The 26,781-nt window shown below is 39.1% G+C and overlaps 1 non-coding gene and 1 pseudogene across 1 annotated transcript; one reads left to right on the forward strand and one right to left on the reverse strand.

Moving 5' to 3' along the window:
• LOC145065446 (pyruvate decarboxylase 1 pseudogene) overlaps positions 1 to 23,270 on the forward strand; it is a 40,539-nt pseudogene extending 17,269 nt beyond the window's left edge.
• LOC145080653 (small nucleolar RNA R71) lies at positions 3,154 to 3,260 on the reverse strand. Its single transcript, XR_013695247.1, has one exon. It is a non-coding gene; the product is annotated as a small nucleolar RNA R71 (small nucleolar RNA).
• Positions 23,271 to 26,781: the final 3,511 nt, after the last annotated feature.

Here is a 26,781-nt window from a genome sequence, read left to right on the forward strand (position 1 = left end):
GTCTTACTGCCTCAGCCTGAGCCCCTCTGATGGTGTCCAACACCGGAGTCATCACCGTCAATCTCATATAAATATCTCGAATCGGGGCGTTCTCTGCCCTACGACTCAGGGCGTCGGCTACCACATTAGCCTTGCGCGGGTGGTAAAGGATTTCACAATCATAATCCTTTACTACATCCAACCATCTTCTCTAACGCATGTTCAGGTTTGGCTGATCCATCAAATACTTCAAACTCTTGTGGTCCGTGTATATCGTACACCGAACCCCATACAGGTAATGGCGCCAAATCTTGAGGGCGAACACACAGCCCCCAACTCTAGATCGTGGGTGGGATATCTTGCCTCATGAGGCTTCAGCTGCCTCGATGCGTACGCGATCACATGCCCCCTCTGTATCAACAACGCGCCTAACCCAGATATCGATGCGTCACAATACACCACGAAGTGCTCCATTCCCTCTGGAAGAGCCAACACCGGGGCTTCGCACAATCCCTGGCGAAGAGTCTCAAAAGAGGCCTGCTGCTCTGGTCCCCAGTTGAACACCACACCATTCCGGGTCAACCTGGTGAGAGGAACAACAATCTTGGAGAAATCCCTGATGAACCTCCGATAATAGCCGGCCAACCCTAGAAAACTCCTGATCTCGGAAGGAGATTTCGGCACCTCCCAACTCAACACTGCCTCGATCTTGGCCGGATCGACTAAAATCCCCTTTTGGTTAACGAGGTGACCAAGGAATTGCACCTCTCGTAACCAAAAATCGCACTTGGAGAATTTATCATAAAGCCTCTCTGATCTCAGCACACTGAGGATTTCTCGCAAATGCTCCTCAAGCTGCTCACTGGATCTCGAATATACCAATATGTCGTCAATGAACACAATTACTGATCGATCCAACATTGGTCTGTGATATTGCCATATTTACATTTATTTTTAGGCAGTATTTAAGTAAATTTTTATTAATAAATTGATAATATGTTTAGAATAATGATACTTATGAGTTTAAATTGTTATTTTCAGTCAATACAAAGGATTTTCGAAGAAAGGGACCAAAGGTGACAAAATGGGGAACATGGGAGGCTTGGAAGACAAGAAAATAATAAATTCACGATAAGAACTAAATTCACGACTTGGCGATGAAGCCCACGACGTGGCACGGGTGTTCCAGAAGATAAGCATCGCGACGCGGAGGATTTCCTTGAAGAATACGGATTTCTTGAAGCCCACGATGTGGCGCAACCTGGCCACGACGTGGCGCGAGTTTTTAAGTATTATATAAGTTCTGATGATTATTACGAAAAGAAAGACTTTTGGCAGAAGAAAAAGGGTTCCAGAAGACGAATAAGAACGAAAGAAAGGTTCTGGAAGAGGGTTTTCAACACCAAAAGAAGTAAAGGTTTATTTTTAGAACATGTCTTTCATTAGTTTTAGCTGTGTTAGTTTAATTACTATGATGAGCAGCTGAATCTAGCTACTCTTGTTTAGCTAGATGAAGCTTTGAACTTATGAATAGTTATATGATTATGGATTAAGCTTAGTTGGTGAAAATTTGCTTGTGTTTGATTTGTATGACCTAGCATGTTAATATTTGTTTATCTAATTGTTTAATTACATGTTCTGTGTAGCTTGGTGACCATTAAACTGCATGAACCTGTTTACCTAATAATTAGTGAACATTGAATTGTTAGAGCTAGGATTGACCAATCTTAGTTAATAATGAGAATAAATAAAGTTTAGCTGTGCTAGAGAACGAGAATTGTGATCATAATTGCGTTTACACAACAAATCTTATATAGCATATTTACAACTATAATTAGTTATGTGTTTAATTATGTGTGAACATACATGGTTTGACATGAATCAGTTAAATATTGGTAAGATAGAACTAAATTACTAATATAATTAAAAACCAACTTAGTAATCCGTAATTGTTAGCTAGCCATAAGGGAGAAGTGGATTCAATCTAAACAAGAGTGTGTATTTTTACTTATTGAATTGGATTTAAGTTCATCTGATCTTGTAAAATTAGATAAAACCCTTTATTAAATTTGTTACTAAATTAGGTTAATTTAATAGTAAGTAAATTAATTAGAACACCGTTCCCTGTGATCGACACCCGACTTACCCAAGCTATACTGTAATCTGACTAGGTACACTGCCTATAAGTGCATAGATAGTTAAGTTTGTTAGGTTATAAATATTAAAATTAGTGGGTACTTTTGTGCACATCAAGTTTTTGGCGCCGTTGCCAGGGAACGGCTTAGTTTTTAGTTTATTTATTTGCATTAAATTAATCGATCCTTCTTGTGGAGTCACAGCCACAAAAAGTTAATTTTTCAGCAAAATAAATTTTTTTTAGTTAATCACAGAGTCCACGACGTGGCCACATACTTGCCACGACGTGGACAGGCAAAAAAATTTTAAATTGTTTTTTTAGTTGGTAGTTAGTTTTTCTTATTTTAGTTCAGTTTTTCGTTTTAGTTTAGCAAGTTGCAGGAGTTCATGACCAGAAGCTCAAACACACACTTGGTGCCACCACTGGAAGACCCCGAATCTGCACTTCACAAGAAAAAGACGCCCTTGCAAGAATTGAAGTCAGCCTTTTCCAGGAAGCCGGGAAAGAAGACAGGAGAGTCCAGTTCATCAGCGCAACACAAGAGCAATCTTGAGCATTTGGATCACACACCCGTGCAAACCGAGTCCGAAAGCGATACCGAGCCAGAATTTGAAGAACACACAAGTGAACCCGAGAACGAGCCAAGGAACGAGATGGCAGCGATTGAAGAAATGTCCATGGGAGCATACAAAAAGCGGATCCGAGATGATATGGGTCCTGGGTTAGTCCAACCTGCAATTCCTGCCACTGCCACATTCGAGCTGAAGGGACACATATTGACAGCACTGAAGGACATCCCATTTTTCGGGAAGGATCATGAGGATGCTTTTAAGCATCTAGACGAAGTCAACGACATTGCAGATTACTTCAATGTCCCAAATGTCACCAGAAATACAGTCTTGCTTAGGATGCTTCCCATCACTTTCAAAGGAGCTGCTAAGGAGTGGTTAAAAGCACTCCCACCAGGTACAATCACCACTTGGGCTCAAATGCGTGAGCAATTCCTGGACCAGTTCTGCCCGCCATCCAAGATAGCCAAACTCAAGAAGGCGATAGCCAACTTTGAGCGACAACCGGGGGAGTCACTATATGAAGCATGGGAGCGGTACAAGGGCTTACTCAGAAATTGCCCTCAACATGACCTAAATGTGCAGCAAGAGATGTCAATCTTTTATGATGGGTTCAATGTAATGACAAGACAACTCCTTGATTCTCAAGGACCATTGACAAAGAAAAATCCAAGGGAGGTCAAGGAGCTCATCGAAGAATTCGCGAAACACTCCCGCGAATACCATAACCCGAGGCAAGACGGAAGTAAAGGCGGTGGAGGGACCCAAACTGAAGAAATTGCAGCTGTCATGGCCATGCTAAATAACATGGATCGCCGGATAACACAAATGGACCAGTCGATACATGCCATAAGAGTGGGGTGCGAGCGATGCAGTGGTCCACACTTGACCAAGGACTGCAATATGGATGAGTTTGGGAACAGAAAAGCTCAAGTGTGCTACTCTAGTGGGGATAAGTTTGATGACGACTGGAGGAAACCAAAGAAGGAGTGGTTGCCATATGAAGAGTATAAAAAGAAAAAAGAAGAGAAGTATAGGCAGACAGGTCGAGGCTTTTACCAAAAGGAGCAGCCACCAATCGAGAAGAAACCCGACCTAGAGACCATTTTGATGAAGTTTATGGAGGCTTCGGAAAAGAGACATGATGCCACGGATTCCGCTATCATGGAACAACAAACATTGATGAAGAACCAGCAAGCCTCCATCCATAACCTTGAAGTACAACTTGGTTAACTAGCCACTTTAGTCCATGAAAAATTGTCCCCGAAGAATCCCGAAATAAAAGCCCAATCTCACGTAATGGCCATCGATACTGAAGAAGATACAATATCTGAGTTCCTAGAGGCGTTGGAAGAACAACCGCAGCAGCCCAATAAATCAAGGATCGAAAATGGAGAGAATGCTGAACCAGGCTCGCCACAACGTGGCGCAAGTCTGAGCAAATTTTTTTTGAACCTATTCCAGATTATCATCCACCTATGCCATTTCCCACCCGTGCAGCACTTAGTCAACTGGAGAGGGAACATTTAGAGTTTGTGAAGCAGGTGAAAGGGATTCCAATTAATACTCCCTTTGTTGAGTCCTTATCCAAAGCTTCCGAGAACCAGAAATTACTGCAAGACTTGATAGATACGCGAAGGCAATTAAAGAAACAGTCTACAGTGATTCTAAGTGAGCAAATTTCAAAAGTTGTGTTGGGAGAAACACCAGAAAAGATGGGGGATCCTGGACGCCTCACTCTTCCATGCGAATTTGGGAATAAAATGAAGGTTAATGCTTTAGCCGATTCCGGGGCTAGCATTAATCTAATGCCTTTTTCATTTTATCAAAAATTGGAGATTCAGAAGATGAAGGCTACAAAGATGAAGATTCACATGGCGAACCGTTCGGTGACACAACCCCGAGGCATAGTGGAGGATATTTTGGTGAAAATCGGAAAATTTGTTTTTCCAATAGATTTTGTAGTCTTGGACATGAAAGAAGACACGGATGTTCCGATAATCCTTGGTCGGCCATTGCTTAACACTGCTGGTGCCCTGGTTGATATCCGCGAGTCCAAGCTTACTTTGAGGGTTGGAGATGAACAAGAAGTCTTCGGGATAAGAAATGACTTTCAAGAAGATAAAGAAGAGGCGTTCACGATTAATGAGGAGAATGAACTAGAAGAGTTGGAAAAGCTTATGGAAGAAGAGATAAAGGTAGTTCATCAAGATGAGAGGACAAAACTAAGGGCATCTGTTCCGTATTTGATTGAAGTCATAGCTTACAAGAACCCACCTTCTTGGGTGAGCAAAGAGGACGAGGAAATGACAAGTGATGAAGAGGAAGTCACTTCAAAAGTAACAAGGCCAGTGGTGAAAGAAGAGGGGAACGCTATGGAGAGCAAGGAACACACAAAGGGCACAAAACGAAAGCATGAAGAAGATGGAAAAGCTAAAAAAGAAAATTCAAAGAAGGCGTATAAAAGGAGAGTTCAAGCGTATAAACGGCGGTTCAAGGAACAAAAGATCCTGGTGGTAGACTCTTCCGAAGAGTCAATGTAGAAGGCACAGAGTCCAGCTCAAGACTCCAAGAAAAAGAAGCACTTCTCGGGAGGCAACCCGAGTTTGGTTTGCAATTTTTTTCTTTTTTTTTTTATTTTCTTTTTAATTAGGAAAGACATCAATTCATCATCTAAAAACTGGTAATAAGTAGAGAAATAGCTGTAGGGGACTTTAAATAATGAATGATTTGCAAGGAAATTAGTTAATAAGATGAATATTATTAAAACTTGGCATCTGACAGATCCCACGACGTGGGCATAGCCAGCCACGTCGTGGATTAATCTATAATACGCGATCTTAGTAAATTTAAGGTCCACAATGTGAGCAAAGCCCGCCACGTCGTGGCCTTTAAAAATCAGGGGGGGACCAATCGCTTAAAACACTTTGACCGAGAAACCCCTTATCCCCACTTGGAAGACTGCCGCACTCACGGGAACATCACAACCCTACTGCCAATTTCTTATTATACTTCCAAATTCCTTGCAAGATCTTGCTAATTACTCCATTTGGTACGTGTTTTACTCATTATTTTGCAATTACTTCTTCCAATTTCAAGTTTTCGGGATTAGGGTTTGAATGATTCACGAAATTGGTTGAATCTAGTGTCCAAATTTAGTTTGCATGTTATTTAAAAGTCCATAGGAACAAACCCCAATAACTATTTTTATGGAAATCGCACGTAAACATGTCCGATTCAGCATCTGGGTTCGACAAGATCCACGACGTGGCGCAGCCTGGCCACGTCGTGACTTCTGGCAGAACATTTATATATGTTTTAATGTGTTATTTGTTTGCTGCTTTGCTTTTGTTTGCAGAAATGGGACCACGACGAGCTGTCCAGCAGGAAGAGGGCCCGATAGATGTAGCAAGCATACATCCTCTATACCAGTTCCCTCAAAACATTCCCCGACCGTTGCTAACAACCTACGAGAATGGACTTGGATGGTTATACAATAGGGAGTTTGCAATAGCCCCAATTATTGATTGGGGATGGCTTGGTAGAGTGGGAATGGTAGTGGAGCTGGAACGTTATTGGTCAAAGACTTATGTTGGAGATCAATTTTCGTTCACTTGTCACGGGTGGAGGAATTTATTCGCCATTCAAGAACCCGTGTTCCGGGAATTGTCGGTAGAATTTTTTTCTACCATTTGTTTTGAAGAGCGCACCCTTGATGTCACCTACAATAGAGCACTTGTGTTTCGTCTTGGGGGTGTATATCGTGAGTGTAGTCTTCGGGAGTTTGCTTGGCGTATGGGGCTCTATACGGAAGTGGAGACGCAATCTCCATTTTTTATTCCTTTCTTGCTTGGATGTGTGCGGGATTTTACTCCGGGTACTTTGGATGTGCAGTTTTGGCGGGGCATTTCTAACCATGAGTACAACACTCGTGACTCGAGTGAGTCACAAATACGGAATCCTGTTTTCCGATTTTTGCACCGCCTTATCACGTTTTCAATCAATCACAAGCATCATGGTGATAAGGTCCCCATCCAGAATCTATTTTATTTATGGACACTTATTACCCCGGGGGTTTGTTGTGATTTGCCTTATATGTTGGCAAGGTTTATGGGGAAGAAAGCGGCCAATTCTAGGCCTGGGAGCCCGATTACTGGGGGGCATTTGGTTACTCGCCTGGCTAGGTCATATCAAATTTTGACCCATGACTTTGTGAGGAATCTCACTCGATTCCCGGACACAGACTTGACCATTCAAGTCTTGGGTGTGATGCGCGCGGTGGTGAATATCGGGGGTCGCTTTGTTATACCACCGATCGATGACGAACAGGAGGAAGTGCAGCCGGGACAGCAGCCACCAGCCAGACCGAGGCATCGGAATGTGCGGGCTAGGGGAGAGGTCGAACGAGAGCGTGCTTCGCAGTATGTGCAGGGAGTGCCCACCGACCCTTTTCAGAGTCGGGTGGGAACATATTTGGATAATCTACGAGGTCATGCTATTTACCATACTCAGCTTACTGAGGGTATCTATTCACATTTGGGTGTGACCCGACCACCTTCTTTGCCACCACAATATCCCTATTTTCCGACATGGGAGGAGCTATGGCGTCCACAAGATGATGGAGCAGGGCCGAGTGGAGCACAAGATCAAGATGATGATTAATTTTATTTCTTTTGTTCTGTTTTTGAGTAGTTTTTTTTATGTTAACTTTAGTGTGTGATGTAAAACTTTATTAAGACTATTATGTTACTTTAATTTTCTTTTGGGTTGATCTAATTTTTCAGATTTGCGTTGGAATTCTAAGGAGCATAGAAGGTTCACTTTCGAATCGTGTTTGTCTAGTCAAAGAGCTTAGAGTCGTGAGTCGGAACCACAATTCAAGATAAGTGTGGGGTCTATTAGGAGAGAGGTTATAGTTGGGAAATATATTTGCATAGAAGCGTCGGCAACCAGTTAGCCATTGGTCAAAGCTGCTAGAGTAAATAAAGCAAATAAGTCATTTTCTGCTGAGGTTCAGTTTCCACGACGTGGACTCCTTGGGCCACGTCGTGGCGCCCTTGCAAATTATAGTAGTTTAGCTTTTTGGTGTTTGCGGTTTCTACCCATATCACGATGTGATCCAGTTTATCATTGCCACATGTTTTCCTTACAAATACACACTTTGACGAATTGACGTTTCGAGTTCGGTTCGTGGTTTATTTACGTATTCAACCAGTTTTACACCGAGTTTCGATTTTTGGAAGTCCAATTGTACATTGTCCACGCTTTTGGAGATGCTCACGCCACTATCCCAGGGGAGTCTGTTCTATTTTTTTTCTCCCTTTTCTTTAATTATAATTTGTTTTTACATACAATGAGGGCATTGTATGAAATAAGTGTGGGGTAGGGGTAGAAAAAGTAAATTGCTAGAAAATTTTGAAAAATTAAAATTAATTGAATCTAGTACTAATAATTTGATCTATAATTGCTAGTATTATGCGGGATGATCCGATGAAAGTTCAAATGTTTAGTTGAGCCAATACACGTTATAGTGCATTTGTGGCCTCCCTTATTTTAGTGAAATCATGGAACAAAAACATAACCCCGCTTGGTTTGAAGGATGCAATATGTTTAGCAGCCTAAACCTGAAATGTATCCAGGAAAATTATTATCATTAACCAATAAAGGTTGAGGTTGAGCGCCTCTGCTTAAGCATGTAGGTTTTGAGTGAAAAAAAAAGAGAGGTACATGTAAAAAAAAAAAAAAAGAGAGAAAGAATTACGAAAAAAGTTTGAAGAATTTTGGAGCAATTAAAGTGAAGATTAAAAGATCAAAATTCTGAAGAAATTCAAAAGTTGAGGATACCAGAAATCAAATCAAATAAGGTGTTGAATTCAAAGAGATCAAAGATCAAATGTCAAAGAATTGAAGAATTCCAAAAAGAGCTCCATAGTGGTATCGAAAAATTGTAATTCTAGTTTATGTACGCTTAGGTTGCTCAACTAAAAATACCTTGAGGTTGGGAGGTTTTCTGCGGATGGATTCGGAGGGTTGCATAAAATGAGCATTGTTCGGAAAAAGTGGGCGAGTGTTTATGAAGATTGTGAGTATTTAAAGTATGGGGGGGGGGGGTACTTTAGGAGAATTTTAGACACAAATGCATGCGTTGAAGTTTTGGCATAATGGTTGAACTAGAGTCGGATTGTTCTGTGTAGTTTTAGTAATTAATAATTAAGTTGAAATTTGCTTGAGGGCAAGCAAAGCCTAAGTGTGGGGTATTTTGATATTGCCATATTTACATTTATTTTTAGGCAGTATTTAAGTACATTTTTATTAATAAATTGATAATATGTTTAGAATAATGATACTTATGAGTTTAAATTGTTATTTTCAGTCAATACAAAGGATTTTCGAAGAAAGGGACCAAAGGTGACAAAATGGGGAACATGGGAGGCTTGGAAGACAAGAAAATAATAAATTCACGATAAGAACTAAATTCACGACGTGGCGATGAAGCCCACGACGTGGCACGGGTGTTCCAGAAGATAAGCATCGCGACGCGGAGGATTTCCTTGAAGAATACGGATTTCTTGAAGCCCACGACGTGGCGCGAGTTTTTAAGTATTATATAAGTTCTGATGATTATTACGAAAAGAAAGACTTTTGGCAGAAGAAAAAGGGTTCCAGAAGACAAATAAGAACGAAAGAAAGGTTCTGGATGAGGGTTTTCAACACCAAAAGAAGTAAAGGTTTATTTTTAGAACATGTCTTTCATTAGTTTTAGCTGTGTTAGTTTAATTACTATGATGAGCAGCTGAATCTAGCTACTCTTGTTTAGCTAGATGAAGCTTTGAACTTATGAATAGTTATATGATTATGGATTAAGCTTAGTTGGTGAAAATTTGCTTGTGTTTGATTTGTATGACCTAGCATGTTAATATTTGTTTATCTAATTGTTTAATTACATGTTCTGTGTAGCTTGGTGACCATTAAACTGCATGAACCTGTTTACCTAACAATTAGTGAACATTGAATTGTTAGAGCTAGGATTGACCAATCTTAGTTAATAATTAGAATAAATAAAGTTTAGCTGTGCTAGAGAACGAGAATTGTGATCATAATTGCGTTTACACAACAAATCTTATATAGCATATTTACAACTATAATTAGTTATGTGTTTAATTATGTGTGAACATACATGGTTTGACATGAATTAGTTAAATATTGGTAAGATAGAACTAAATTACTAATATAATTAAAAACCAATTTAGTAATCCGTAATTGTTAGCTAGCCATAAGGGAGAAGTGGATTCAATCTAAACAAGAGTGTGTGTTTTTACTTATTGAATTGGATTTAAGTTCATCTGATCTTGTAAAATCAGATAAAACCCTTTATTAAATTTGTTAATAAATTAGGTTAATTTAATAGTAAGTAAATTAATTAGAACACTGTTCCCTGTGATCGACACCCGACTTACCCAAGCTATACTGTAATCTGACTAGGTACACTGCCTATAAGTGCATAGATAGTTAAGTTTGTTAGGTTATAAATATTAAAATTAGTGGGTACTTTTGTGCACATCAGTCTGCATACCCTATTCCTGAGATCCATGAACGCTGCAGGCGCATTGGTGTGCCCGAATGGCATCACCACTAACTCGTAATGCCCATAACGAGTTCTGAACGCAGTCTTCTGGATATCCTCCTCGCGCACCCTCATCTGATGATATCCAGATCTCAGATCAATCTTGGAAAACCAAGATGCTCCCTGCAACTGATCGAACAAATCATCGATCCTCGGCAAAGGATAACGGTTCTTGACCGTTAACTTGTTCAGCTCTCGATAATCTATGCACATTCGGTGCGAACCATCCTTTTTCTTCACAAAAAGGATCGGTGCTCCCCACGGCGAGCTACTTGGCCGAATAAACCCCTTCCCCAGCAACTCCTGAAGTTGCGAGGATAACTCCTGCATCTCTGAAGGTGCAAGGCGATAGGGCGCCTTGGCAATAGGAGCTGCCCCCGGAACCAAATCAATGCGAAACTCAACCTGCCTCTCAGGAGGCACACCTGGTAACTCCTCGGGGAAGACATCCGGGAATTCCCACACTATCGGAACCTCCTCAACTGTACTCGCTCTCTCTGCACCAACTCTCGTATCCACCACATATGCTACCAAACCACTACAACCCTGTTGTAGGCTCTGTCTCACTCTAGCAGCCGAACAAAACGTTGAATCGGGACGGGTACTCTCACCGTACACCGTAAGAACTCCCCCACTTGGGTCTTGTATAGTCACTAGCTGCCGCTCGCAATCGATAATGGCTCCAAATCTGCTCCACCAATCCATGCCTATGATGTCACAGACGTCCCCCATCGCAATTGGGACCAAATCGATAGGAAACTCTACACCGAAGATCTCGAGTACACACCCTCGAATCACCTCCGTGGCATACACTGCTCTCTCATCGACGATGGAGACTCTCAGAGGTCGACTCAACCCCTCCCGACTAATACTGATGTGCTGACTAAAAGCCAACGATACAAAAGATCGACTCGCACCCGAGTCAAATAACACCAAAGCAGGTACAGAACTCACAAGAAAAGTACCTACGCATAACATAAAATAAGCACAAAATCTCAAACATTAAAATAAATACATGAAAGAATACATACCAGCCACGACATCGGGCGCTGCGCGGACCTCCTCCGCAGTCAACTAGAAGGCTCTCCCTCGAGCCTTTAGTGTCTCGGTCTTCACCGGCCGACTATCCGGAGCTCTAATCGCAGCAGGGGCAGTCCCCTGAGAAGCTCCTTGTGCTGACCCTCGCAGAAGCGGACACTCAGCCTTCCGGTGTCCGGTCTGGTTGCAGTGGAAACTCACTGCAAACCCCTTGGGGCATTCCTTGGCCATATGCCCCTCCTTGCCACACTTGTAGAAAGATCTAGCTCTACGAACTCCATCATGACCCTTGCCGCACTTTCCACAAGTGCGGCCCTTCTGGCTCCTTGCTCTGGGATCAGCGGGCTTGGCCCGCTTGGCTGCCGGCTGGGATTGTGCCAGTCGCCGATCCCTCCCCTGAGACTCCACCTCCTCCTTAGCCTAAGTCTCTAGCTCAATCTCCCTCTTCCGGGCATTTTCCTGAAGCTCGGAAAATGTCTGGTACGAGGAGTTCGCCACGAACTCCCGAATATATCTCCTCAAAATACTCAAATAACGGCTCATACGTGCCTACTCAATGGACACGTGCTCAGGGCAGAACATCGCCCTCTCATGAAACATCCTGGTAATAACCGTAACGGACTCTATACCCTGCTTGAGGGTCAAAAACTCCTGTGCCAACCTATCCCGTTCCACCGGGGGAACGTACTCATCACGAAACATGGTGGTGAACCTCTCCCAGGTCAGCGCAGCAAGCTCTGCTGGAGAATAGTGTGCTGTCGTGAACTTCCACCAATCCTTCGCCCCCAGGTGAAGCTGGTTCAGTGCAAACCGAACCCTCAAGTGCTTCGGGCACGAGCATGTGTAGAAACACCCCTCAATTTCAGACACCCATCTCATCGCTGCAATCGGGTCCTGTGTCCCATCAAACTCTGGTGGCTTCGTGTTGCTGAACTCCCTGAACAACAACGAGTCACCCCCTTGCGGCCTAGCAGCAGCAATGGCTGCGGTGGCCGCCGCAACAACAGCCTCAGAAAGAGCGGCATAACGCTCGTCAAAAGTCTCAATCAGCGTGGTCTTGATAGACCCGAACATCTCTGGTATCTCTGCCCTGATGGCTGCAGCCACCTCCTCATGGATGATCCGGCGGATCTCCTCATCAATGGTCTCGCTGCACTCTGGCACATGACGTGTCCTCACCATGATCTACCTCTGAAAAACAACATACGATATATTAGAAACTCACTCGAGTATACTCGCACTCAATAAATCGTCCCTCCTTGTTTCCCGGCATCCCGAAGATTCCTACTTGAACTGTACACCGTCCCGGTGTTTTTAGTAGTACGGGCCCAATACTACCTTCCACATCGCGTCAGTATACAACCCAAGTCCTCCTCCTAGGATCCCAAGTCTCAAGTAATCTATTATGCAAAAGCCTTTCTCTAACAGATCTCTCATAATCTCCTCGCTGCTACCTACTCACTCTCAAGCATCTCATAGCAGCTCACCTCTCCCTAGGCTAAGGCATCACAAATCAGGCCACTCTAGTCCTAATAGGAGTACCTAGCCCACTCTAGCACGAGAATACATCATATCAATATCATAAGTATAAAACATAAAGGTAACTTGGGAAATCACCGTACGGGCGCTGGCTGATCGTACACACGACTCTGCTCTGCGTTTTCCAAAAATCTTTTACTCTTTTTGAAAATATTTCTCAAATCCTCAGTTCGAGTTCAAATACGCCCGAAGGCGTACTCGAATCCCTCAAACCAAGGCTCTGATACCAACTTGTAACACCGTAAATTTCAAAACAATTTTTCGCATTTTATAAAAACATATTTCATTTATTATTCATAAAAACATCATTGTTTGAAACTCAAATTCATATCATAAAACAATCCCAAGATCTCATAACATAAAATCCGGTGTGTGTACTGATCAGGCCGGCGCCTTCCCGCGATCCTCACTAGTACATGAAACAAATAACACCAAACACTGTAAGCACAAAGCTTAGCGAGTTCCCCAAAATACCATATATATATATATATATATATATATATATATATATATATATATATATATCACACATATTAGCCACTCGAGGCTATAACTCTTTGGGTCCGTGCACCCAACTCTATGAACCCTCAGGCTCTATCTCTGTGAACCTTCCGGTTCTAACTCTGTAGCATGCACAGCATAAATCACATAGAATAATGCAGTGCAACACATAACACATATATAGCATACAACACTGTATCACATAACTCTAATTACCTACTCAAGGTAAAGTATAGTGAGAAGACTCACCTCGCGTATCTCGGTAACTCGTAAATCCTTGAAATCACTAGTGCTTGATCTCCCGAGCTATAGTCCTCCTATAACACATATATAGCATACAACACTGTATCACATAACTCTAATTACCTACTCAAGGTAAAGTATAGTGAGAAGACTCAGCTCGCGTATCTCGGTAACTCGTAAATCCCTGAAATCACTAGTGCTCGATCTCCCGAGCTATAGTCCTCCTATAACACAAATACATCTCTAATTAACACTTTCCCAACTAGGGTTGACTAATTCTATCAAGTCAACATCGGTCAACTCTGGTCAACGGTCAACGGTCAACCCAACTCGCCTAGTCTGGCGTGGACTCGCCGAGTCCCTACGGGGACCTGATTCCTCTGAATCCCCTTCCGACTCACCGAGTCACTCACCCAACTCGGTTACTCAACCCTTGGTTCGAAAACACGGAACAACTCGCTCCAACTCGTCAAGTCTGCCAATGGACTCGACGAGTGCATTCCATGCACAACTCCAAACGACCTTCTGAGGTCAGATCTGTTCCACTAACTCATAGATCCAGTCTTTCCAAGCTTATTTATCACGTAAAGTTTATGTCTTGGTGCTCATATCACACTTATTGACTCATAAATGGTGTTTTAACCTCAAAAACAAAGATCCCAAACCAAAACCTCCATAGACTCATATAAAGCTTGGATAAAGAGGCACTCTAAATCTAGAACCTAACTCGCTTAAGGGACCATGGGAGCACTAGATCTAGTCACAAAAGGGCTCAATAAGCCCTAAATCAACATGAACATCACCTCAACAGAAAATGGTTCGAAAACAGTACCTCAAACGTGATGTTCTGGACCTCAGATCTTCAGGAAGTTAACCCTCTTGCTTCCTCTTGGCTATAGCTTCCTTTCCCTTGCTAGACAACACCACCAAGGTCGACAATGGCTCCTTCTCTCACTCCAAACGCTCAAGCTCACTAGGGTTTTGATTTGGGGGGTGGTGAGCACAAATGACGGCCATAAGGCCAAATAGGTCCCAAACCCGAGAAATTAGGGTTACATTAAACAACGCGGACTCGCCGAGTCCACCAATGCGACTCGTCGAATTCGGTCATTAATCCGGGTGAGAAATTGCGTCTCTACTCGGCGAGTCTACACACAAACTCGCCGAGTCCTTCCACAAAACTCGAAATAAAATGAATAAATATAATACCTAAAATTCCGGATGTTTCAACATTGGCCTTCCCAGGGTGATATAAGATCTCGCAATCATAATCCTTTACCACATCTAGCCTCCTCCAATGCCGCATGTTCAAATTCGGTTGGTCCATCAAATATCTCAAACTCTGGTGGTCAATTTAAACAGTACACCTAACCCTATACAGGTAGTGCCTCCAAATCTTGAGGGAAAAACCATCGTCCCCAATTCCAAATCATGCATAGGATAATTAGCCTCATGAAGGTTTGACTGGCATGAAGCGTAAGCAATCACGTGACCCATGTGCATAAGGACAACTCCCAAGCCTAAAATAGAGGCATCACAATAAACTAAAAAATCATCCAAACCCTTGGGAAGCGTAAGAATCAGGGCTTTGCACAACTTCTGCCTTAGAATCTCAGAATCCAACTGATGATCAAGTCCACCGAAAAGTCACACTCTTCTTTGTCAAATGGGTCAGAGGCGCTAGATCTTGGAGAAATCCTGGATAAAACTCTGATAATACGTTGCGAGATCTAAGAACCTCCGAATCTCATATGCGGCCCTCACAACCTCCCATCGCATCACGACCTCAATCTTGGCCGATTCAACCAAGATATCCTTCTAGTTGACGATGTGCCCGAGGAACTGCACCTCACACAACAAAAACTGTCATTTGGAGAGTTTGTATAAAGCCTCTCCCTCCTCAGGGTCTCCAATACCTCTCATAAATGTTCCTCGTGATGCTCTTTGGTCATGGAGTAGACCAACATATCAATAATGAATACAATCACAGAACGATCTAACATCGACTTGTAGAATCGATTCATCAGATCCATGAACGTTGTTGGTGCATTGGTGAGCCTAAAGGGCATTACCACGAACTCATAATGACCATAACGACTCCTCACGGTTGTCTTCTATACATCATAATCCCTAAACCTCATCTGATGGTACCACAATCTCAAATCAATCTTGGAAAACCAAGATGCACAATGAAATTGATCAGGTCGTCAATCCTAGGAAATGGGTAATGGTTCTTCACCGTTAGCTTGTTTAGCTCCCGGTAATATATACAAATTCTATGCGAACTGTCCTTCTTCTTCACAAACATAATCGGTGTTCCCTACGAAGAACTACTTGGATAAATAAAATGTTTTTCTAGCAATTCCTAAAGTTGCATAGATAACTCCTGCATCTCAGGTGGTGCCAGGCAATACGGTGCCTTGGCTACCGGAGCCGCACCATGAATCAAATCAATCTGAAGCTTGAACTGACTCTCGGAAGGCACTCCTGGCAAATCCTCTGGAAATAAATTGGGAAAATCCCGAAGTATAGGTACCCCACTCAACTCCTTCGTGCCCTCAACTCGAGTGTCTGCAACATAAGCTAGGAATCCAGAACAACCCTGCTACAGATATCTCCTGGCTCTCACAGCTGAACAGAAATTTAGTCCATGTGAAGCTCTCTCATTAGGAATAACCAGTTCTCCCCTACTTGGGGTTTGAACTCTCACCACTTGCCACTGCAATCAATCATGACCCCATTGGGGCCCAACCAAACAATCACGATAATAATATCCGATGCTCTCAAGGGAATCGACACCAAATCAATAGAGTATCTCTCGCTAAACAGATTTCGGACACACCCATGATGAATCGTCAAAGCACTCATAGTACGCTGATCCGCAATCTAAACCTCCAATGGAAAATCCAATGTCTCCTGAGCGTCACAAAACTTCTTGCTAAGTACAAGAGATACAACGGATCAGGTAGCACCTGAATAAAACAGATCACAAGCGGTCATACCATTGACCAAAAAGGTCACTATACAAGATCAAAATTATCATAAGCATAAATAAGGAAAGAAATAAAAGGTAAAGATAGGTCACATACTAGTAACCATATCTGACATTGCACGGGCCTCATTGGTGGTCATCTAAAATTCCCTGATCTAGGAACCATGAAGCTCTAGCCTTTGCTTGAACCACATGATCCAACTTCAAAATTGGAATGGGTAAGCCAGATTTTGTAATAGCTTGACCCAACTTAACGAGGCTTGGACTCAGTCCAACCTACTTTAAATCCCTCACTAATTGTACACATTGTACTCCCCCTTTTACTTAATAAAAATCTTTCTGAAATCCAATTTATTGTTCTTTTAAAAAATTAAGGATTATCATTTCCTCAGTTTGAGTTCTAACACACCCAAAAGTGTACCAGAATCCCTCAAACCAAGGCTCTGAAACCAACTTGCAACGTCCTGAAAATAGTAATAAATTCTTTCATTTTAATGTATATCAAATCATTCATTAATTTTTTAAAATCAACACCAAGTCATAATATTGAAAAAATCATAGTACAATTATTTAAAATGCGGAAATCATGAGCGAGGATGATGTGCCATCATGTCCGACTCTTCCCTTTCAAACCGGAAGAACCTAAAACCATAAACATAAATTGTAAGCTTATTAGTGAATTCCTCAAAATACCACATACCAAAACATACAAGTGCCATGGGCTACCCCCACGGTCTTTCCATGCAATACCGAGGGCCAAATCCCGGTCTTACATACAATTGTCATGGCTTACCCCCATGGTATTTCCTTGAAATGTCAAGGCCCAAATCCCGGTCTTACATACAAGTGCCAGGGGCCATATCGTGGTCTTTCATATAAGTGCCAGGGCCTAGATCCTGGTTCTTCATGAAAGTATGACAAAGATAACTAACATTCCACATAACAAGTTATGGGTCGACATTGGTGGTTTCGACCCATGGATCTGGTGAGAAAACAAACCTCACACACAGATAGGCAAACTAAATAGCACACCACTCTGAGATCAACTCTGCCAATTAGCTTAATGAATTCAATGACACAATCTCAACATACATGTCAAAATACCTAAAATACCCCTAGGTCAAACCCTAGAAAAATCCAAGTCAAATTCAACCGACTCAACTGTGTTGATTCAGTGAGTACGATGGGTATACAAAAAATGAATACATGGTGTAATTCTTGGCTGACTAGAATCGGGGAGCTGACCATGTACACGCATCGTGCCCCTTGGTACGCCCAACGTACGCGGCTGCTGTCAACTTTATCCATTAAGTGCTTAATCCTTAAGCGCTTATGTCTAAAATCCAGATTTAGATCATAAAAGGTGATCTTAACCATAAAGTTTCCAACTTTATGGTTTTGCATGACTATTAAGACCTTTATAACAAAAACCCAAACTTCTTGACCCATTAAAACAACTTAGAACATACATGGGAAGAAACCAATGTCCAATATCACATTTTTATGACATAACACACCCTAAAACATTTAGAAGGACAAATCAAGTGTCTTTGAGTACTCCATACTTAGAAAGTTCAAGAGTGGGACAAAAGGTGCCAACTTTAAGCTTAAACTCGATCTAAATGAATTACTCATCAAGGTTGGAGATTTATACCTCCAAAGGAAGCACAAAGGGAAGTAGATGTTGGATCCAAGGCCTTGAGTGAAATACCAAAAACTCAAGGTTCATCCTTCTTTTACAAGAGCTCCAAAATGACATCAAAAGGCTCTTCAAGCTTCACAAGGCACTTACACGCCTTAGGGCTTTGAAATGAGAAAAGGGTTGAAGATAAGAGGGTGCATGAGGCCATTAAGGTGCTTAAATAGGTTCCAAACACTAAAAGGTAGGGTTTTCACCCTAGCTACATACGCCTAATGTACTAAGAGTACGCCCAACGTATGCACACGAGGCCAAAAATTACAGAAATGCCATTATGCACCAATCTTGCAAATAAATCATAACTCAAGGGTAAAAAAACAAATACATGAAAAAAATTAGATGTTACAATATATGTCCTAGGTATTTTAATTTATCAAAGATTGACCATTTACTTAAATCATTTTCATAACGATTACCTTCATATTCGAAAATGATTAAAATTATGAGTATGAGACTAGATCTCTTAATAAGAATTATATTGTAAATATCAGTATATAATAAATAAAAAGTTCCATATGCTAAATACGTTTGACTTAAACTTGTTTTGAAATTGTTATCTATGTTCTATAAATGGAATTTACATATTCCAACTTTATGAAAGGGATCTTTGAAGGAAAATAGTGTAGTTTGCTTGGAAAATGTAAATCTTATTTTTATATTAAAGATTCCTAATGATATTTTCACTATGTAGTAGAGAAAAAAATTATTAAGGAACTATACACTATCATGCATGACTTCCTTTGTAATGAATGTCTAAGATTTAGAACAAGATACCAAATCAACTTTATTAAAAACTATAGTAGTTTTAATTATATTTACATGGTAAAACATCACTTTGAAACCTTTGTTTAAGTTTTCAAATATAAAGTTACAACGCAAACCAGTAAGAACTATTTGAGGCCTTAATGATAATAAATGATGAATTAAATCTTACTTGGTATGATTTACTATCTAATCGATAGAAATGTTATTTCCTTGGGATAACACCTAGAAAACTACCAATTGTACCTTGAGTACAAACACCAACTAGCTAGTAAATATACATTTTTCTTCAGAAGATTTTGTATGGAAAGTCTCCATCCCTATCTTACTTAAATGTGTTATGGATTTAAAGCCTATGTTGGACTAAAGCTTTTAAACCTAAAGTCTACTACATACATATTTGTATAATACTCTACATTTGGCCGGGATTATTATATTCAAACCAACAAAAAATAAGTTCTCTTATTCCTCCAATAGCTGAGTTAGCAGAAAGCAAGCTTCTAATGACAAAACATGAGTGGGAGGTAGATGGAACTTGTAGTAGCTCAAGAACCATTACCTGATGTTGTAATAGTTGGCGCTAGTTTTAACAAGGGATTGTTAAACTTGAATAATGGCTATTCACAAACTCAAATTATACGTGTTAGTGGTAGAAATCATCTATGACTTGATAAATGTGGAATCTCTCAATGATGAGCTTTTCTTGATGATTTCTAGGAAATCCATCAAATACCAAGATGCTATGTCAGATCTTGAATCTGATTAATGACTTAGAGTCATGAACAAGAGATCTAATCCATGTATGATAATCATGTATGGTCTTGATTGAACTTCCTCCCTATAGTAAGGCTAGAAGGAGTAAGTGATTCTTCTAGAAAGAATACATTACATGGATAACTATACACATTTAAGGCATAACTTGTTGTAAAAGGATTTATCATACTCATGTCATTAACTATGGTGTTTATCATACTCATGACATTGACTATGATGAAACCCTTTTCATAATTAGATATGTTAGATCAAAAAGGATATTGTTTACTATAAATTCATATTCTCAATATGAAATATAGCAAATATATTTTAAGAAATATCGTTTTTCTTAATAGACATCTACTAGAAGATATCTATATATTAGCTTAGAGGTTTCTTAATCGATGTTATCCTAACAAAATGTGTAGAATTTGAGATCCACAGCAACATCTCAATGTTGTAATAATCATTTTAATATGAAATCACAAAGTATGCTTTTGTATCAAAATGAATAGAACATGTGTGTTTACTAAGAACTAATGGGAGCATAGTGAGATTCCTAATGTTGTATGAAGGAGACATACTTAATCATAAGAAATTATATTCTGACTATGCTAGTCTTTTTCACCTTGATTCTAATGTGTTTCTATAATAAAAGACTTAGGAAGGACAATATACATTCTTCGAATGTAAAATATATAGAGATAGATAAAATGAATGTTAAAAGTTTTATATCCTTTTGCATATATTGACAATATATTGAAAGAGATTAAGACAGACGATTCCTTTAAAGGAACGTTTACATTGTCACATGCCACTGATTTTGAGTCAGCCTCAAAAGGACCTATCTCATAGGTTTGAACTAGTAGAAAGGATTTACATTCGATTTGCTTGGAAAATGAATCCATCATTTAAGCCATATTATGCATAAAAACCTTGGAGGTGGTCATGCTATGAGCATATCATAATACACCAACTAAATACATGGTTAAGTGACTGGATGGCTATAGGAACATTCTAACTATACTTTAGAATAACTAAGAGAGTATATATGAGACAATTAGTTTAGAATAAAATCTTCATGTAAAGACCTACATAAGATTTTGATTTGTACGCAAATATATATAATTATAATTGGATTATGACTTCATTGTGAGATGAAGAGTAAGTTTAGTTGGAATAAGGTCCAACCAAAACAAAATGACACAATATGCTACAAAATAAGAATACACTAGTTTATAAATTGAAATATAATATGATTGGATGAATAAGTTTATTGGAAAACTATGTTGATTTTTGCCATTTAAGGATCACATAGAAATCTTTGTGACTTCGAGGGCATACTTAATCGAGATAAGAGACTCTATATCATGAAAGAAAACCAATCATATACTCCAAGATATTTAACTATACCAAGAGTAAATTCAAATGTGGAGATGATAGTATTCGCAGAATTCACACAAATTAAACTTAGTTGAAGCCATCAATAAAGTCCTTTTAAGCTAAGTATGAATGGTCACACGTTAGCTGTAAGACTTTATTATTCTATAAATTGGATTTTGATTTGGATTTAATATTTAGATATTGGAGCATTGTAACAACAACCATTATATAATGTTTTGATATACTGGGATATGATCATAACATTAGTAGTTGTTGTGTTGTATATTAACATGTTTAATCCATGAATACTCTTTTTATTGTAAAGGTTCATAGTTGGTTATAATTGTGGGAGCAATTATAATGTAAGACCAATATGAATTGGATTGCTTGAATTTCACCAAATGAAGGTAGGCAATGGCTTGTAACCGAGTTTCATATGTACTTGTCATACAAATGGTATTGAACTGAATCGCATCAAGATCATCTCATAGATTGATATCATTAATGATACTTTATTAAAAGGTACTACTTTTGTATCCTTAACACCTGAGATACATAGTAGGACTTAAGTGTATGGAGTACTATGCTTAGATATGGTCAAATGTTGGTCCTTAACCGAGCAGTTAAAAAAATCCCTTTTTAGGTATGGTGTGAACTATGCAAGAGGCTTATGTAGTTAAGATCAGATTTGCTCCTCTATGACAAAGGGATAACTGATGAACTTACCTTATACACCAATTGTAGCTTTGATCTTTTTAGGGATTGAGCGTTGACAGAATGGCACAAAGTCATATGTTGACCGGGGTAGTGAATTGTTGCTAGATATTCATCATTGTCTTTATCATTTTAATATGAATCTTGCATAACTGGGAGATTGAAAGATCGAGTATGCTCAAGAATCATATTAAAGTTAAACTGCTAATTAATATATGATACTAATGGGTTACACTAACAACAAATTGATATAGTTGATTATTTATTAGAAATTAATTTTAATAAATATTCAATGAACTCGTATATTTATATTGCAAATTAATTATTTCTAGGAAATAAAAATTTTCATTAGCAAGTAAGATTACATATTTCATATGGTATGAATTAATAATCCATGCACAACATTTTGGACTAGATAAATTCTTTTTTATTTTACCAAAAGGTTAAGGTTTCTATTTTATAAAAGGGAATTTATAAAAATTCATACTTTATAAACAAGTACAACTAGTTTTATTAATTTAAAGGGTTGGTTTCTTTTCTTGCTTGCTAAGACCGTAGGTTGAGAGGAAGGAGTCAAAGGATGGCTTATTTGATTAGTTTATACAAAAGTATGCATTAGGTTTAAGGCGTGGGAGAGAACTAGCTCTAAGGGACATACGTGCTTAAATGGTTAAGGACTTATGGACATTGTTTCAAATTATGACTAGGAAGAAGGCTTTGATTTTGCACTTGCACTTTAGATTGAAAAATCTAAAACCTCTATGTCTCTCTTCAATCTCTCTAGTTTTTGGGTTTAAACATGAATAATACTTGCTTATCTTATGCACTCTTGAAGTTCATATTGGTTATCAATTTCAACCGTAAGATATTAAGAGTTTTATACAAAAGAACTAGCACTCTACATCAAGTTGAGTCATTGTTGGTGTCTCTTAAGTTCATCATTATTCATCAACTTCCAAGCCTCCCAAGAGGACTCAAAGAACTACAAAGGTTGTTATTTCTTCATCTCATTTTTGGTTGGTATATAATCTTTTGACAACTTTGAAAATGATCCTTGGTGTGTTTAAACTTGTTTATGCTATTCAAAATATTAAGTCTTATATATCTAAATCTCTTGTTTTTTGAATTAAAACCTAACAACCTGATCTTGTACTGATAGGAAATGGTCCAAATTTAGGTGTGTGTTGAATGATTCCTGAATAGGTTTGTCAAAGAGACTTAAGAAAAACACCACAACGTATGAGAACTATTATAAAATTTATGTGCCAGAAGGGCACCTTGTGAAATTTGATCCTAAAGAGGAGTTGTTGTTTAACGTTCTGTTTCCACATATATAGAAAGATAGTACAAGTTAGATGTCCCAGGTTCAAGTCGCATGCAGTCTTTGTTGTGAACGATGGGGTTGATGACCTAGAAGTTTTATTGCTCAAAGAAAGTGTTCATACATGAAAACGACCCTCGACAACTATGAGGAGTATTTAGAAGCAAAGACCAGTTTTGGAGTTGCGGGGAGTTCAAGAAAAGAAGTGATTGCGACGAGTTGCTACAAAAGACTTGGGCACTGGAGATAAGGAGATGTGAAGAGTTAAAACATTTTGTATTTTTTGATACCGCAATGTTAAGAAAGTAATGATCACATTTTCAGTCGTTGTGTGCTGAGTTGGTGTTGCCATTCCAAGCATGGAAGCATGGACGTATTGATCAAGATTTCTTTTGATTATCTTAATTTAGGGACTACTACTATTTCTTCCTATAAATAGACTATCTTGTAAAGCATTGAAAGTGTATCTGATATTCATTTTCCTTTTAATCTGTTCAAGTGAAATACAAATCTCCTTATCATTTATCTTTGTGTTCTTCATTGTTCATACTTTGTGTTTATCATATAATAACTTTTATTTGGCTGCAAATAAAGCTATGATTCAAAAAGTATTTCTCTTACTTTCTTATATTTAATGATGTGTATTGCAATTATATTTCCTTATTAATTCCGTTATTTTGTAATGTTGACCTTCTTAAGATCCACAAGATTAACTTACATTCTGCACCATAAGCTCTTTTGTCACCTATGTTCTTCTCTCAACAGTGGGTATTAGAGCCATAGTGGTTGCTTTTTTAATTTTCTTTGGAAATCCATAGTATTTTCGAAAGAAAAACTCTTATTTGAAAGGCCTTTTATACCAGTAATCTCATCTTTTTCAAAATCAATGAAAATGGCACGACATTATTCATTAAATGTATTTAATAGTGTTTAAGGTTCTAATTGAGCTCCAATACTTGTTGCAGGTGAATATGACCATTGGTCTCACCATATGGAAATATATTTGCAAAGAATTGGAAAGGAAGGTTTGAGTCTATAGAAAAAGGACCCCATGTACCTCTCCTTACACCCATTGTCACTGATGGAACTCAAACCAGAATTGGAGGTGGTCAAGTTGCAATGATCAGACCTACCAACAATGAAATAAAAAGATGGAGAAAGATGAAATCAATTTCTAAGAAATATCTTGTGGAGTTCCTCCTGATAGTTTTGATATTATCATTAACTACAAATCTACAAAAGAATTATGGGATGCTCTTAGAAATCTTTATGAAGGAACTAAACAAGCTCAAAACAAGAAGCTGAACACCGCCTTAAAAATTTTCAACAACTTCAAAGCTCTTCTTAGAGAGATTATTGATGAATCCTTTAAAATACTCAACCTCATCGTCACCGAACTCTTAAATGTTGGTATTAATCGAAGTAATCATGAAACAAATCTACATTTTTTGAATGGTTTCAGAAAGCAGTGAACTATGGAAAAGATGATAGTCTAAGGATACAACAAGATCAAAAACTTGTCATTATACAAACTCTACAATGAACTTCAAGCTCAAGAGTCTATAGTGATGCAAGACTACATGGATCGTGGCAGACCACTTGCCTTGGTCGCTCACTCACTGTAGTCCACCAATAGACCACCTTAGTGTCCTCATAACGGAGTGTCCTCACACCACACCACATATGACGACACACTGTAGTTATATAAACCAGAGATGCAACCAGATGATGAAGAAGCCTTTCAACATGCTTTAGCTTTGGTTAATCAATAGTTCAACAGAATCCATCTACCAAACTACCGTAAAAATCAACAGTTCACTAGACCTCCCTTTAACCGAAGCTACAATCCACAAAATAATACTCCTCGTCACTACTCTCAATGCTCTAGATACCCTATAAATCCATCATATCAACCATAGTCTTAGAAAACACCCATGATGATTACCAACTCCACTGAAGTAGAAATGCAATATAAACCTTCTGACACCGTAAATATCATAGAAGAGAAGAAAAAAGGAACTCTTTTTTGTCACAAGTGTCATAAGGAAAAATCATTTTGCTAGAGATTGTAAGGCTAATATGGTAAAAGACAAAGCATTATATATTAGAATGGATCATGAGGTTGATGAAAAGAAGAGAACGACCGAGAAAGTGTTTGTGGCGCAAGTGAGGAGAGAATGTCAAGTATGGTCTTCAAGAAATAAATAAGATGAAATAGATAATAAGAGAAAACAAGCCAAACTGTGTCTTGTTGAAAAGAAGAGTGATAACACCAAAAATAGATCTGCCAGACTGAAGAAGAACTATTGCTTCATGGCAAGAAAAAGGAACATTAGCATCGTTGAACATGCAATGTGTAAGGAGGATCATGAAATTGAATGGTTAATTGATAGCGCTTGTTCCTTACATATGATAGGATGGTTAGAATACTTTCTTGAAATTAATTCAGTCAAACATGGTGGTCACATAACTTTTGGAAACAATAAAAATGGAATAATAAGACGGTATGGTGTTTTAACAAATGTAAAAAATTTTATTCAAACAGTTGCCTACGTCGAAGTGCTAAAACACTATCTTATTAGTGTTTGGCAACTCTGCAAGGTTGTTTATCGAGTTGAATTCGATGATGCATACAACTACATCATGATGAAATATAGATCAAGGTGTATAATCAAATCTGAGGCTACTGGAAAAATCTTCCTATTAGACATATCTCTAGTCATCAGTAAACCACAACTATGTTTTTTTGTCAAAAGTAGTCTCCGAAGTCAGTTGGTTATGGCACTAGAAACACTCTTGTAACATGCTAATGATGAGATATTTTCAATTTTAATGCTATCTATGAAGGAATATTTCATTTTTACCCTTGTGCTTGAGAAAGATTGCAGTAATGTACCATAGTGGCATTTTGGTGATTTCGTCTAAAACCTTAGTATGCTGGCCGTACGTTGTGTATGGTGGGCGTACTAGGATGGACCTTAGTATGTTGGGCATACACCGCATCCACATGACGTACGTGAAGGATCCTCAAGCCCTAATTTTTAGGGTTTGGTCTATATATATACATCAGTAACTCCTCATTTCTCATTCACTATTTAGCCTCCACTTTCCATTTCGTCTATCTAGAACCCTAATCCTCCTTTAGAGTGTTCTTGAGATTTTGTGGGTAATTTTGGTGATTAATAAGGATTGTGAAGAAGAGAGGACCACCTTGGAAGAGTGAGACACCATGATCAGAATCTCATCACCAATTGTCATCATTTTAAGGTAAAAAGCTCTGAACTTGATGATGATTTGTTTAAGATCTAGTTAGCCTTGAAGTTATGGACATTATGGTCGCATTAGCTTGGCGTTATGAGTATGGGTTACTCTAAGTCATTTGATTCGTCCTTTTAGACTGTTCAAGGTGATGTGATGCATAAAAATATGATCATGAGTGTTATATGTAACCCATGCATGTGTTAGATGGTCTTATTGAGTTAAAAACTTAGGATTTTGGACATTAATCACTTTATAGCCATGCAAAG

This window comes from Lactuca serriola, chromosome 1 (assembly GCF_051521515.1).
Source record: "Lactuca serriola cultivar US96UC23 chromosome 1, Lser_US96UC23_V15, whole genome shotgun sequence".
NCBI classification, from domain to species: Eukaryota; Viridiplantae; Streptophyta; class Magnoliopsida; order Asterales; family Asteraceae; genus Lactuca; species Lactuca serriola.